Source organism: Polyodon spathula, chromosome 21, assembly GCF_017654505.1.
Source record: "Polyodon spathula isolate WHYD16114869_AA chromosome 21, ASM1765450v1, whole genome shotgun sequence".
Classification (NCBI taxonomy): Eukaryota; Metazoa; Chordata; class Actinopteri; order Acipenseriformes; family Polyodontidae; genus Polyodon; species Polyodon spathula.
In genome coordinates this window covers 6655465-6671941 of record NC_054554.1, presented here as the reverse complement: position 1 = coordinate 6671941, position 16477 = coordinate 6655465, and the positions used below count along the sequence as shown (strand labels likewise).

The 16477-nt window shown below is 40.8% G+C and overlaps 1 pseudogene; it reads right to left on the bottom strand.

Annotated features, from left to right (window-relative positions):
* Positions 1-804: 804 nt before the first annotated feature.
* LOC121296684 lies at positions 805-16029 on the bottom strand (annotated as a pseudogene).
* Positions 16030-16477: the final 448 nt, after the last annotated feature.

Below are 16477 nucleotides of genomic sequence, written 5' to 3'. Positions count from 1 at the left end.
ATTTCGTTCAGATCCACAATCATCATTGTGACACTTAATAAAATCTTTTAAAACAATACATTCCTACCAGCCTCAGGGAGTTTATTAGATTGTTTTATTAAATGCCAGATCATTAAAAACAGGTGTTTCATCACGAGCTTTGATGTTTCTTTGTTCTTTTTATGAAACTCACACCGCGGATCCAAAAATTCCCACAAATCTGAATTACTCAGATGTTGGTGCCATCAGGCTGTCAAATAACAGCTCCACCCCTACAGCTGCATGAACCTACAGGTGAGACTTAATCGTACTGTATTTAGTGCAATCAGTTCAGAGCAGATTTAGCAGAGGCCTGAATGTTCAAATATCTGGCACCTGGTCAGTTCAGCTGCATGGCTAAGTGTGAGCTTTTTACACTGCCAATGGTAAATGGTATAACTGCAACAATCACTATTATGGGTGGCGTACTTCCCTGAGGCATAACAGGACTCTAAGTACACTAGAAACGCTTTGATTTGATTTGATATAAATCATTCTAATTCATTCTAAATCATTCATAAGTTCATTCTAATGTCAGTCTCCAGTGTTTTGGATTTGACTTGGGTTTGTGCTTTGAATTTTCTTTTTTGGTTCAACGTGGTGGGATGATTACGACACTGGGTCTGAAGCCACCTTGTCACTCTGGTTTATTAAGCAATTATTGACCCTTTGAACAGCAGTAACCACAAGATGGAGCTGTTGGTTTCCTTTCCCACACTTGGCGACTTCTGATTCCGAATGTCAGGATCCCTGCAGGAAGTGACCTCAGAAGCAGATGCGCTGGCACTAGCCAGGGTAGAAGAGTTTGAGCAGTTCCTTCTTGCTGACTTTGTCCATTTGGTTCCTTGGCATCCTCTCCACAAGGATGAGCCCTGTGGAGATGGTGTAGGACATCATGTGCTCCCTGAAAAAAAACACAACAAGCAAGACGTGGGAATTACAAACCAGGGGAGCGGCTTCCGTTTGAAAAAAAGAGGTAGTTTAGGGAAGCACCTCAAACTCAACAAAACAGTGTGAGGAGTGTTTCACTGAAATACATATCGTGATGAAGCAAAGATGGCATCTTTATTAAAAAGCCAAACAGACTAGGGGTGTTCCATTCTATTTAATTTCCTAGATGTTCTAACTTCTGGAATAACACTTTTTAGAATTTCTAACCTTTATTTATTATGTACCTTTAGTCTATTTGGAATTCATCACAAAAGCCATCATACCGTGCTCAGCAACATTTATACGTTTTTTAATAAATATTATGTCTAATAAATTAGCCCTACACTATATACTTTTTACTGTAAATATGCAAACTGTAAGGCTAACATATATTTGACATGCATACTTTTGACAAAGTTAAACGCAGAAGCAAAAAATATAAATGTATGAACTCAAAATCTTAATACCGCTAAAAGTTTTGCCACCTTATAATGACTTACCACCCCTGCAGTGTGCTTGGGGACCTGCAACAATGACATCACAAAATTGGGCTAAAACACAATGCACTGCATTATGGGATTTGTAGTCCTGCAGGAGCAGGATACAACTTTTTGCTTGTTTCTTTGTAAACATTTTTATCCACCTGTCTTCTTTAATCAAGCAAGACGGCTGCGAAGACAGAAATACAAGGTGACAGCTACAGAGAATGCACTGAGGAGTGAGCATCAAGGAACTTGCTCATCTCTCTTCTCTCTCTATCTCTGTCTATCCTGCGGCGCTGCCTGCCTCTGACAAGCAGGTCACTGACATGGATGCTAATCCACCACGCTAGGCAAGCCAGATCCAGTGGCGCCCTCTGCTGCCCTGCGCCACCCTGCCATATGGATTGCCAGCGCGCAGGCTGCCTGTTGTCGGCCAGGACACAGATCTGAGGCGATGGGCCCCACAGACAACCCACTGAAAGGGGACATGTGTCTGCTGCCAGTGCTTGAGTCGAGGGCAAAACAAACTCAAGTGACATTTAAAACAGCAGCAAGTGCAGCGCTGGCATACACTGATGCACGATGCCTGGGAGACAGAGAGGAGGAGGAGAAATCTGGGGTAGGAATGTGGAATTCTTCACAGAGTTTCACACCCTGGGGCCAGACAAGTCTCACTCAACACATAAACACAAGCACAGGTGACCTTTTTATTATTATTATTATTATTATTATTATTATTATTATTATTATTATTATTATTAGTTAAATATTTCCTTTCTGGAAATGACAAACTTTAATTATTATTACTGTTGTTGTTGTGCTGGAATGCTCCTCCCGGGCCAGGTCTTCAGCTCCTGACAGGCTCCGCCCCTGCCTGGGTTCCACCTCAGCTGTCACTCGCTGACCCCAGGTCATGTCAGGGGAGCCAATCACTGCCAAGTCTGAAGGAACACCACACCACATAATCACCACGGTGAAAGCGCCCACATAGGAACACGGTATTTCAATCACATTCATTTAAAATGATAGCATCAGGATTCTTTAGGTTACTGTAGTAGTTTGTGCTGGTAATTACCTGTAATATGAGGGTGCATCAGTAGGTATCTCTCCACCTCCAGCTGATCTTGTAGCCTCCACTGTTTATGACGTCCACAGAGGTGTGCCCCATGATCCAGTACACACCATAGACTGCAGTGTCCCCTGCAGAAGGCAGGGGGAGACAGGTCTGGGTCACAGTATAACAGTGAACCAACCCTCGACAACCATAATTCTGTCACAACTGCTACTTTTTTTTTTTTAATTGTCTCATGGTTTCTCAAAAAAATGACAGGCTTGTTTAGAATTCTTTCACATGTGGGTGTTTAATTCATTTGAAACAATCAACAGTTCTCATGGGATGATGCTGTGAGGGCTGGACATTGGTGTAAAATACAGACATTTATAGAAAAGAAAAAAATTACCTAAATATCCTTTTTCCACTTCACTCATTTGGGTGGTTCATCCCTATCACCAATTTCTTCTCTTTTTTTACTTGGGGATATATTTACTGATAAATATTCTCGGCAAGATATGGAAGTTCATTTTTTTTTCATTGACATTTTGAAGCAGAGAGTGAATTCAGAGTACAGCTATTACAGCACCTTCCAACATAGTCACACCAAGGTCCTGTGAGAAAACGTCACATTTTGGGAGTTCAAAGCCCTCTGGTGGCCACACAATTAATTACTCAAACATGTCTAACCTGGAAGGTGCTGGACCGATAATAACTTTTCTAACAGATCCAAGATTTAAAGCGCTCCACCACTGAATAAAACATATAGCAGTGTGCAGGTGTCAGACATCAGATTTCTTTCTAATGGTGCATGTTCCCTCATTTCTAATAATAGTCTCTATTGAACCAGTACTGGCTCTGTTTCTCCTGGGCAAATTGCTCAGAGCAGTTCAGCTTGAGCCTCTCTAATTACTTTCAGACGATACAGCCAAGATAACTACTCACTTCTGCGCTTCTTATTCTTCAAGAATGGGAGGACATACAGTATGTTGGACTTCAACTGCACAGAAGTTTTAGCCACTCCCGGTTTTACTAGGATGTTAATAAGCTATAGACGAACTATGCAGTAATTGCTTTAACTTTAATATAGTGGAACGTTTGCACTGCATTATATATATATAATGCAGTGTTGACATATTGACATGCTCTCATTCACGCAGATTTTTTACCACATAAGAAATGTATATATCTATGCACTATACAGTGACACTTGTTGTTTTCAATTTACTATTGTGTAAAACATTATTTTTTAAATGATTAATTAAATTAGTAAAAACAAAAACAAAAAACTTCTACCTTCTACCCCCCGTTACCACACGCTCTCTCTCTCTCCCTCCCTCTCTCCCTCCCCCGGTTGCATCAGTGGAGAGTACCGCATCAATACTCGGCCCATCTGCTCTCATATATCATGCACTTCATTTCAGTTTATTAGCTGGGATAAATCATAAATATTTCATTATACATCACGGGCGGCTGTCGTGGGGAGAGCGCAATTCATCACCGCTGCCCTCTTTCACAGCTCCGCGACGAAGCAATAAGCTTTCCAGTCTATTAAACAAGATTGATACAGTGTGTAAATGTAGATATTGGGAATTTCTTCACAGTCCGCTGCCTTCTGCTTATAGGCTGTGACAATGGGGGTGGGGGGTTTACCGGAAAGCTGCCCTGACTTGATAATTGAGTGTATGCATTGTTCCAAAAAAAAAAAAAACAACACATATTTTGCTTATGTTAATCGCTGCTTTTTAAGATAAACTTGTCAAAAGAGGGGATTGCCTTACAGAACAATGTTTAAATTGTGTAGCTTTGCAAATTCAACTGACTTCATTTAACCTGGACAGAACCTAAGGGCGGTAGTATACTCTGTAAACATTCCTTGGAAACATATATGTTTATCGGTACATTTAACTAAAATAAAAATACCAGTATATACAATATAATTATATTTTTTGTTATGAGGAACTGTTTTTAGCATTCCAAAGCTCTGTCATCTGGTCACTGAAGTCCTGGGAGGATGGTGCAGTGATGACACAGTATATATACTTTAAATTTAAACAGTCAATTACAGGCTTCCTGTGAACTGGAAACAAGCATACAGAACTGCATTTCAGATTTACTGTGGCAAATCTACACTGTAATTAATGGACAGCTTGCTCAAAGTCCAGCTTGGTTGGGGAGTTGAGGTGGTTGTCAAATGCTTGTGAATTGTATGGAACAGCAGAATAGTTTATTACCAATATCTCCCTTTTCACACAGCAGTGACGTTGACCATTCCCTAATTGTTTCGAGTCTCTTTCTTTCTCTCCTCTCTCCGTGGGTTCTGTTTTTATACAGTGGCTTGGCAGAATACAGTGCTCTGCAGTGTAGTGAGATGAGGAGCAACATGCCTGAAAAGGGCAGTAAGAAGCCACTCCCAGCTCAGCAAACAACATCACGTGGACCGGCACCCATCTAGGACGCGTTGCCATAGGGGCACAGCAGAGAAGACCATGCTGCCAGCACTCTGTAAACTGCTGGGAACAAAAACAAAACATACCCCGGGGCATAATCTAAAGGGAATGTCACATCAGATCGAATGGATTGTAAACATGAAGTGAAATGTATGTGCAAAAGAAATGTATCTGCGTCATTGTGAAGTCCAGATGTTAAAACAATGTGGCAGTGAAATAGTTAATATCTATTGGACACTATGTCAAAACATGTGCCCTGTATGATTGATATCATCCAAAATTAACACAATGTGTCAGTGAAAGGGTTATGCTTACTGGACAACTCTGCGCTTACATATGGCATCCATTCCCCTACTACAGAAAGTAGTAAGAGCACGGCTGTTTAGTTCAGAAAGTGATAGAGTGTCAAGAAAGGAGAAAGAGAAATATGCCGGCAACCGTAAGGTAATTCGTGCAAAGCAGTACACCACCAATGCCTGGTTTCTTATGAATCAAGAGTGCATCGTTTAGTTTAAATTTAACGTAATTATGCAGATTGAAATGACTACAGTGCACACTGATTGGGAGAGTGAAATTGATTGCAAGCAAAAGAAGTTTGGGAAAAGACAAAAAAATACTGCATCCTTCAATTCTCAAATGCCCTGCATACTGTCACATCACTTGCAGTTCAAAGAGTTCTATTGTGCAGACAAACTGTTGTTACAGTCTGGTTAAACTGCAGTCTGACTGCACTTTATTATTTATTCCAATGCAATGCCTTCAACTTCAGTAGTTTTTCATGTCAGTCTTGCAACAGAGATGTATTATTATGCCTAAAAAAGACACTTCCAGCAAAACAAGTTTAATATAAATTGCAGACGCTACTGGAATTAATTGAACTTGAAATTAAGATATATGGGTGTTAAAACCCAAATTAAAAATACATCCAGAAAAAAAAGCACTCAACTGAGACAGATAAAGAGTATTTCCAAGGTAAATTTCAATCCTAATATTATCTGTCATCCTTAAGTTATGTCATTGTAATTAATAATATAATAACCCTTCACACTTTGATGGTATATCTAATCCATCTGATGAAATTGAATTAGAGAGGTTAAAATGTTTTCTTCAAGATTTACTTTGTGTATGCAGTTCCTATAACTGCCTGCCAAACTGCCAATAGAGTCACACTTGACAGAACTGTTGCAACTTTACTGTAACTGTCCACTATTGAATAATCCAACAAAACCAAACTCAATGCATTTGAATTTGAACCTGTCTCTGTTTATTTATGTATTCATGTTGCTGTTAATATTCAGAGTTATCAGGTCTGCTCGACCTGAATCACTCTTACTTCAGATCAGTTCTGACATTTCCAGCCGTTGTCAAAGCCTTACATAATAAATAAATATAAGCACAGAATGCTAACTCACTAGGGTTCATCTTAAATGGTGGGGCACCTACATAATGCCATTGCTTAAGTCACTGAAAGAAGGGGACACTAAAATACTGTTTTTATCTATTGAATAAATCCCATGGGGTCTAGTAAGCAGCGTAAAGACAATACATTTCAGGTGCCTGATCATTAAGGGTTGCTGAAGGGTGATTTTCCTTCCTAACCCTACATTTAAAAAGTAAATGCAGCCCGATCAACGTTCTGTTGACCCTGTGGGGATCCGATCTGCGAGGTTTCTAAAAATGCAAATTACAGCAGGTACAGCAGTTCATACAGCATAGGAAGGTTACAATTATGAATGCAAGCCCTGTTTCACACTACACACTCTGAGCTCTCTTGTCGCTGGATTTGTTTTTGAGTTCAGCCTATTCAGCTGAGACCTTGCCTCACACAAGCACTGTTTCACCTGAGGTGAAATATGACATTGGAGGAGTGAACAGTACTCTTGGATGGGAGTTCAGCGGGAGGTGGTGAAATAGTGCTTAAATAGGTTTTGATAGTTTGCTGGGAGCCATAACAAACTGCTATACCCTCTAGACTTCAGAGAGAAAAAAAAAAGCACTTTCTACAAAGGCACAAACAACTGCTATGAGTCTAAATATTCTCCCCAGCAAGTGTAAACTCATTTGGCAGCTCCTAATCTGAAGCACTCAATCATAAAAAAATAAAAATAAAAAAAAATCAGGACTAGATTCTCCTAGTTTTTATTATTTCAAACAATCACTTTAAATGTACAGTCCCAAGCAAGCACTTATATGAGCACAATCTGTTCTTAAGTACTTTACTGGGACATGGGTTAGTGGTGTATTGACACCCTGCGGTTTCAGATAAATCATTTAGCTGGGTGAATGTACTGAAAGAAGCAACGTCTAACAACATACAAATGGTAACTAACAACTCCATTTCATAGCCAAACTTCACGCTTTGATGAGATAATGAAGTACAAGAGATCACTTGAAATAAGAAGATGGCGTTCAAATGAAATATTCATTTAACAGAATTGTCAACGAGTGGAAATCATTTAGTCAGTCTAAAGATTACTCCTGATGACAAAGGCTTTCTTCTAAAGGAATGTAAATGTTGGCATGTAAAACTTAAATGTATTTTCATTTACATTCACTTCTAATGGATTAATGCATAGCGCACAGTGTCACCATGTGGCCAAATGATGTAACTGGGGAAAGGATTTCAATACACCTAATAGGAGATGGAAGATGCCCTGATTGGATAAACAAAACGGTATTTCACACAGAGGTGTCAAGTGTATCAAAGAAGGACTGCTGCCAAGAGGTTGAGATGATAAATCTCAATGGACCACATTGGTAAAACATTGTATATACGAAAATAAATAATGGACATACAACAACTATAATGCATTATTAGCCAAACTTACAAAGACAAGGGGGAATTTACAAAAATATTTGTTTATATAATCAAATGAATACTGTTGATTAAATTAAATGATTAAATCATGTTCCTTTCAATGTATCTTGTCCTCCAAAAAGTACATTTTTATACTTGCTGGTGGGTTGTGTGTGAATTACAGCACTGTGCTACACTGTATGCACCAGATAAGAGGACTGATTAGAGTATTTTCTTTAAGGGTGAGGTGGGGTCGTTTTAAAACAGCATATCTGGTACTGCTCCAGGGTAAATCTCTGTTGCAAGCCATGCCTTTTGACTGTCTTGCACTTCCTGTCGTGGGTCATTTCACCTGGAGGGTGGAACTGGCTTCTTCTTTCCCAATCACCTATTTCTCTACTGATTGACATGCTTTCAGCCAGTAACATGCTTTGATGCAGAAGACACTGTTGATGTGAAATGCCCACGGTACTAAAGCAGAAACAGACTTCCTGGAAGACAAGGCCCACAAACTGGGGACTTTCTTTAACCTAGTGCAGTACCAGTTGTCTCTTTGTAAAATGAAAATGCTGTTGCTACAACATGTAATTCCTGCACATTTAAAATCTAGGTAGCTAATGGAAGTGCAAAATGGGTCATATTTATGAAATTATTGTGTTAGCTACAATTTTCTACTTTTCTTGGAAGCTGTCGATTGGGAGCAGGCTCCATTCCCATGCAATTGGATGGTGTGGATGGCAGAAACATGACTGATGAAAGAAATCAATTCTTACAAATGAGTGTGGAGATGCACGGACTAAGCAGCGAGATCTGGCGACAGATTATCTATAGAAGTGCCACTTATACCAAGCAGGATCACTTACACAATTAAAACCACGGGCAGTCACAAATGAAACCACCATTGATCTGCGGACAAGTGCTAAAACTCTCTTCTCTTCTCCAGCCTCTTGTTTTTCAATCCTGTCTCGAGATCCCAGACGTGGGCGGTTTGTTTATTCTCCATCCTCCACACTGTACTTTCACATATTTCATTTTAACTGCCTCTAAAAGCTTGAGCAGTCTTGTAGGACTTGCTTTTAGTCCCAAACTTTTAGACCATGTTTTATCTGAAATGCTACAGCTGTCCACTCTTGCACACGGGCAGTTTGTAAGATATGTGTTCTACCATATCTCAAGAGTTCCATTTGGAGCATCACATGCATTGTGAACTAAATGCAGTGATACAGTAAGCATCCTATTTCTACTCTATTCTACTCACATTGAAAGAACAACTCAATTATCTGCACTGGTACCAAGCCCTAAAATGGAATACCTAATACGAGATGCTAAGTCACTAAGACATAAATAATAAAACAGGCATTTCAAGTCATTAAGTGGTGGACCCTATACACATTACATTTCTCTGTAGGCTGTACAAATTTCATTTGTGTTCTACTTTCTTTTTCTTCTCCCTCGAACGCTTTCTTTAGCAAGTGAAAACTCTTGTACCAGACACAGGGGTAGGGAGGCAGTTTGTTTCTAGTCGAATTTTGATGTAAAGTTGATTAATGTAATTGCCTGCGTCTATCCTCACTCTGGCACCCTTCTTAAACAAGACGTGAATGTTGAACAGATTTACCTCGGGGGTGGGGGCATATTTCAAGAAAAACAAAATTTAAATATTTGAAGGGATTTATTTGCAAGCAGGCTGCTGCACGGTCCTTGATAGTCAGACTTAAAAAAAGTCTGAACTAAACAGCGGGAATTGGGAAGCGGGTTGCCTGTGGTCCTGGGAGAGCTGGAAGGATTGTCTCATCCTGGCTTTGTCTGCGGGACTCGTGAGCCTGGAGCTGATTGCACTCTCTCATTACACAGCCTGTGCAGCTAATGGCGTGTGGCAGTGACAAGCGGAGTACAGCCCCCCCTGTAAGCTAATTAAACACACACTGCCCCTTTCCCCATCTCTCCCTCCCTCCCTCCCTCCCTACAGAGTCAAATTAGATCCTGCACCTCTCCATAGACCCTGATTCTAAACACAGTGTAACTTTGTGAAAGAGATGTGGATGAAATGAAGTGGTGTGTAAAGGCATGCCATTGTTGTGAGCAATACCTGTTTTAAACCACCCATCTTCAGTGAAGGCTTCTCTGTTTCCTGCTGTCTGTTCCAATACACCTGGAAGACAGAGGGCCCCCTCACCAGCAGCTCCCTCTTTCTCCTCCAGGCCAGGGCTACCTGCAACCCACAAAACCATTGGTAACTACTTAACATTAAAGGGGAGGAAAACATTTATGATTTTTGCCATGAAATGATATTGTAGTTCACTTTTTTCTGGAACAAAGTGTGTGCTGGTATTTATTTAAAGGGGAAGTGCTTTTAGCTGAAATATTTCAATTTATTTTTATTTTAGGGGTTCTCAAGGGTTGGGTATGGTACATCTAGCTTACTCGGGTCTCCTTGCTGTTTCCCTCAGCGATGTCGGTATAGGAGGTGCCGTCTTTCTTGGACACTTCAACTCCAGGCAAAGGGACGCTCACTGACCCAGAACACACAGATGTTCCATCACACAAGCAGCCGACCAATGAATTGCAATGTCTAACGGTGATTTAAACAAAATAATTCCAGTAAATCTTACCTAATATGTAATATGATTTACTACCACTTCCTAGTTCTCATATGTGAAAGGATGGTCACATAAGTCAGGGTTGAAATATCCATGAGGAGTGCTCTGTTCATTTTTCTTCAGTGAATGCTATGATAAAAATGGAATGTGCATTTACAATAAAATGTGCATCATTTTATGTTTAATATGGGTTATTCCATCTTGTTATTAATAATGTTGATATCAATGAGGATCAAAACATTTCTAACAGTCTGGAACTAGGCTATTACCACATGATCACAATATCGATTAGGGTTAAAGGGTTAATTTACTGTTGGCCACTTCTGCGAAAGAAAAGGTCAAATGCTATACTGTGGGTTAAAACATAAAATAAACAATGCTACTGTACTCATCTGTATCAGTAGTGCCACCTTCAATATTTCCTTAAATTAAACTTACAAGTTACTTATTAACTTAACAATTTTATTTTACTTTTGCAAAAAATTGCATTTTGGTGTGAAGGTTTTAATAAATCAGACAGTATGTGGGGGTCAAATTATTACCTGCAACACCGGAAATTTACTTAATAGAGTGCAGTGGTGTGCATAAATGGATTTCACTTGAGTTAAAAAATAAAGTGTGCACGGTGATCAACAGCAAAACAACTACAGGATGTATTGTCTTACAATAACAACGTGAATGTGAACAATACAGCAAGTAAGATTATTATTATAATTTTTTTTTTAAATCCTAGGTTACGAGCATTTCAAGCATGCCTGTGGTTTGACCGACTCTCTTACAAAAAGGACGGAGAGTAGGGGAATGTAGTGGGGCCTCTGGCGACAGGCCTGTCAGAAACACAAATGAGTCCCCTGACTGCTCAGAGGACCATTAACAAGGCTTCATCAGCGCGCCCATCTCAACCCCCAATTAAAGCAGCAGCAGCCCTGCCGGTGAACGAGCCTGGAGAGGCACAGCGCTGCTGCTCATGAATTATTCAGGGACCTTCACACTACGCTGCTCTGCCGGGACCCAAAAGAAGAGCTGCCGAACTGGGGAGGGCAGATTGCTGCCACAGGGCTACCCATTACAGCTCTGGAGTCCTGCCAACAGTCTCACAGCCTGTCCGGGGGGTGGGAAGAAGAATTTGAATTAATATCTGGAGAGGGGAGCACTGTCCTGTTTCATCAGGTTTACCCACAATATATTTACACAATAATTGAACCATGTCCTAAGCATTTACCTGTCATTACAAATGATTTACCATGCTGGCCTGTGCTTCACTATGTTCTCATTATTCTTCAGCTGAACTTCACTATACTTTGCTTGATACACCACAGTACTTGTACCACACCACTTTTCTAAAGGAACATACTTATAAAGGGACATCTGGATAATGTAAAGAGGAGTGTATCTGGTATACTCAACCCCATAAGACACATACAGATAGGCAAACAGACACACAGAAAGGCAGGTACTGTACCTGGTACTCGGAGTTCCCCAAGTGGGTTGGACAGTGCTATAGCGATATCTGTCATGCTGTCACCTGTGATCTGTGCCCACTTCTCCAGGACAGGCTGGGGTAGGGCGGAGGAACCCGAAACCATGAGTCTGAGGCACATAGAACAGAGACAGACAGACTCTGGGTGAGGGCCAGGACATGGAGCCACTCATAATATCAGGGTCAGTCTGACATAACTGTGGTGAGCATTGAGATATTGGGCCCCATTCTGTTGTTTGTTTCCAGTATTCCATTAACTAAAGATGCTGGTTCAAAAATGTATTATTTTCAGCTGTTGCTATTTTCATTGATTTTCATTGTTTTAGTTAGTTAGGCCCTCACAAAGTCCTGTACGTCGGGCTGAGTGAAATGACACTCGTAGTACTGGATCAACTTGGAGTAGATTGTGGGTACGGCCATGAAGATGTTGGCACGAGGAGTCAGAGGCCAGGAGCTGCTCCTACACCTGAGAAACACAGAGGCTGGAGGTCAGATACAGTAGTGCATCTCAATTGGTAAAACTGCTAAAGCATGGTTCCTGTGCAGTAGACAAGCAGTGATCCTGTAACAGGGAGCAGGAGCACCTGTTCATCTTTAAGATATTGTGGTATTCTAAAGTAAAACGTAAAATACATGCAACAAAGCTAAATATCTTTAACAACAGAAAGGGCTGACCAGGGAGATAATGTTAATAAGAGATAATAACATGGATATTAAAACATATAAAGCTAAAAGTCACTCTGATTCTCACTGTATACGAAATTTAAAAAATTAAAATAAATAAATGCTGTACTCAGGTCAGCCTTAAGCCACTTTTATTTATTTATTTTTTGACAAATGTATTCTATAAGTGTTCCTGACAGCCCGCATCTCACCCCCCCACCCACCCCCGCTGCATGGCTCAGTGCACAGGGCTGCACGCAGAGGGAGAAAATCATGAATTAATTGAAGGTGAACGACAGATTCCACTTCCCTCGTAGGGGGACCATCCCCCTAAAAGGGAAGGATCTCTTCCTCTCCCCCCTCCCCCCCCCCGCCCCCCCCCCCCCCGCCCCCCCACCCCTTCCTCCTCCCCCCCCCCCCCCCCCCCATCCCCCCTCCGTCTCCCCCCCCCTCCTCCCCCCCCCCCCCCCCCCCCCCCCCTCTAGTCCCCCTTTATCATACTATGAACGAGTGAGGGTCAAGAAAAGAGTATATATATAATAGATATATTATAGTTATACTATATAATATATATATATATAGATATATATTATATTTATTTATTTATTTATTTATTTATTTATAATGCATGTTTATCCCCCATTTTAGGGCTTTACTCCAACCCAGTCGTTATAATCCACAATTCTATCTCAGCTATCTCTCGGCAGCCAGGTTTGGAAGTGCTGCTGTTAGATTTTGTGCAGTGAACAAACTGTGCGCAATGTAAACAGACCTGTCCTAAAATGCACAATTAATTTCACTGTGGGGCTGGTGCTCAGTCTGTCTGGGTCTTAGAAACACTTCCCAGAGGGTGGGTTAACTCAACATTCAAACTAGGCACAAATGAAACTAATGAACTCTAGCACTGCCACGTGCTGTGTGCATCAACTCTGACACTTCCAAAGAGACCTTCATATTTTAGCCTAGCTCAGCGAAATGACATCTTCTACATCTTACCATTTTTTAAAGAGTATTTATGAGCGCCAGTACAAAATTCCATTTTACTTTATTTTTACTGGCCATATTAATATGGAGTATTTATTATTCCATAGGGGATCAGTTTGAGCAAGCCCTGAATGCTTTGTAGACCAGTGTGTTAATATGCAGGGAATAACATAGAATGTAAAGTAATGCTGTAACTGTTTTATTTTTTCCTTTGCATTGAACCCCTAGTGGTATTGCAATTTTGAACCACAATTAATCAGCGTTTCCTACTGAACTGGAAACAAAAAGCGATTCACAGTGCCCTCTGGACACTTGGGCAGAGTAAGTAAAAGACACATCAGGTTTTGCTATAGGCTATATTAAACAACTGCTAGAGATTACAGGCTTAAGTGACTAATTAAGTTCATGTTAAAGCTTGAAATGGCCATGCAATGGGAGTATTATCTGTTGCCCTGCAAAGTAAAAAAAAACCACACAAAACAAGCCTCACTTATCATCTGATATTTTGTTCAAAAGCAAAATGTATTCAGTGGAGGGCCGATCTGACCTGGGATATCTCAAAATGAGCCCTGCTCCAGTCTCACTTGACCAAAAATAAACCATGTCATGCTAAAACAATTGAATCTATTCAGTCTTGAACAAAGAAGACTATGCGGTGATATGATTCAAGCATTCAAAATTGTAAAAGGTATTGACAATGAGATTGAGATTAGATAAAGGGGCATTCAGAACATAAAATAGGAGGCACTTGTTTACACAGAGAATTGTGAGGGTCTGGAACCAACTCCCCAGTAATATTGTTGAAGCTGACACCCTGAGATCCTTCAAGAAGCTGCTTGATGACATTCTGGGATCAATAAGCTGCTAACAGCCAAACGAGCAAGATGGGCCGAATGGCCTCCTCTCGTTTGTAAACTTTCTTATGTTCTTAAAATTCACTTAAATAAAGATATACTGTTCTGCTCTCTTTTCCTATTTTTACTAAGTAGATGTATAAGCCATCTTCATGAAGCTTTAACTCATGAGATAAAATACTTACAGAAGAAGTGAAGATTTACCATTGGAACATACAATAACCTTACAGAAAACTATTCCCTATTGATTCGTTCTGAGCCATGGACCAATGTCCTTCAAAGCCATCATCTGTCAATCACCCAGAGTGCACATGCTGTAGTACCTCCCCCCTCCCCAATCCCTTTCCTCCTCAAATCCTAAACCATCATTCCTCAATGTCAGCCCATCGATTGATTCAATTCCACCCCATTTGAGCACCTCGGCACGGCCAGATACATAGCAACACAGAGACATCCATCAAAGAGACTCAAACACTTAGTGTGACAAAGGGAAAGAGAACTGTCTCAGCGATCTAACCTGCGCTGCTGCCTGGCATCTGATCTGAACAGCTCTGTGCTTTAGAAAGAGCTATGCTGTCAAACTGTATGATATTATTGTATACAATACATTCCAGGTCCTCCATGTTAAAGAAGTTAAAGACAAATAATTCCAGTAAATCTTGCTTAATGTATTTCCATCATTTCTGAGCTCTCATTTGCCTATATGAAAGACACACGTTTATTAATTTCTTTCTTTCAAAGCTATTGGTGAAGAAAATGTATTAATAAATATAGTTCAAAACAGATGTTTCAGTCTGTCATGCGACCTTCCTGGGTGCCTGAGATACACTGAGGAGTTACAGAGAGCGCAGTAAGGAACCTGCTCGTCCACCCACCTACCTTGTCTGGCTGAAAGTAAGGCAGCATGAGGAACATGGCGCCCACCCAGAGCGGGCAGAGCAGCTTGTTGATGATTCCGTGGACGTGGTGCAGGGGCAGTGTGTGGAGGATGACATCCTTGTGGGTCCAGGCCCACTCCAACAGAGGCACTGAATCTACAGGGGCAGCAATACAAGAATAATTTATTAATAATAATAATAATAATAATAATAATAAATCAGTGCTTGTAAATCATCACTTAAACACCGTCACAAATATTTGTATCCACCTTTTTTTTTTTTGTTTCTCATTTTTATTATAATCAATTACGACTTGTTGCTTGTACATGATGCTTCAAACTTTGTAGTAAATGTGAATGTGGTATAGATAATTCCTAGAATCAATAAAATCTAGATGTGTTATGTATATAGATAACATGCTGTATAATCCAGCCTGCTTACCATAGCCTGGATATTGTTATGAGTGGTCAGCACCCCTTTAGGTCTCCTTCTGGTCACACTGGTGTAGACAGTTATGGTTGGGCGCCCTTTCTAATCTGTGATGGTTGGACTTGGCTCCCTGTCCCCCTGCTCTGCTCTCAAACTGCCCATGGTAGAAGGGAGCTACAGCAAGGGACCCCTAGTTTATCAGCCCAGGGCCCCAGTGTGACGGAGCAGGCATTGCTTTCGATAACCAGGACACTCTGGAAATCCTGGATGACGTACTTCAGCTCAGAGGCAGGGCACTTCCTGTAGAGGGGCACGGCGATCCCCCCACACATCCAATACGCCCACTGCGCCACCACATAGGAGGCATTGAAACTGACTTGCAACAGTGAGATGCAGGGAAATACAGAATACATCTCAGGAAAATACATGGATTTGTATTACAAATAAATTAGTGGCGAGAGAGACATAACAGTGTGCTATACTGTATATGGCAGTCATTTTGTATTTATATGGGAGGCTGCAGGTATGGGAGTTCCAGAAACTCCAGGGAGCTAATCACAGCATTATTGCAACTCACAGGTGAGATCCTCCCTTACCACAGCACTGATAAATCACCAGGTTGCCAGGTCAGTCTCTCTAAGACAATCACACCTGCTCTATAAAAAACCCCACTGCTGTTTACTGCAGACATCACCTGCTGGTGTTTAGTGAATCTCTCCAGCTCAGCACTTTCCAGCAGAAAACCCTGAAACTTGCCAGAAAAACCTTAAAAAAAAAACACAGCAAACACACAATTGCTTTACTTACTATATTGCATCAGGTCCTATATATTACAGTAGGTGGTCCTGATAGCATTCATTT